Here is a 271-nt window from a genome sequence, read left to right as displayed (position 1 = left end):
CACATTGACCCCCCAAACAAAATCGGGTGTAGCCCTCCTTGTTTTTTTAGCAAAAATTGATATATTAGCTTTTTCCTCGAAACATTAGCTCCTCAGGAAAGGGATGTCGGGCGGGGGCAACAGGGAAAGGTTAATATCTACAAAATTAAATATGACAGCCTCGCTTCCCGTGCGGGGCTCAGCGGAACATCCACTCCCGGGGGCGATCTGGCGGGGGGAGGGGGGAGTAGAGGGAGGGGGTGGGGGGGTAAACACGCTTAGAGATGGATAT

The sequence above is a fragment of the Penaeus monodon genome, chromosome 22 (genome assembly GCF_015228065.2).
Source record: "Penaeus monodon isolate SGIC_2016 chromosome 22, NSTDA_Pmon_1, whole genome shotgun sequence".
In the NCBI taxonomy this organism is placed as follows: domain Eukaryota; kingdom Metazoa; phylum Arthropoda; class Malacostraca; order Decapoda; family Penaeidae; genus Penaeus; species Penaeus monodon.
Note: the sequence above shows the minus strand (reverse complement) of the source record.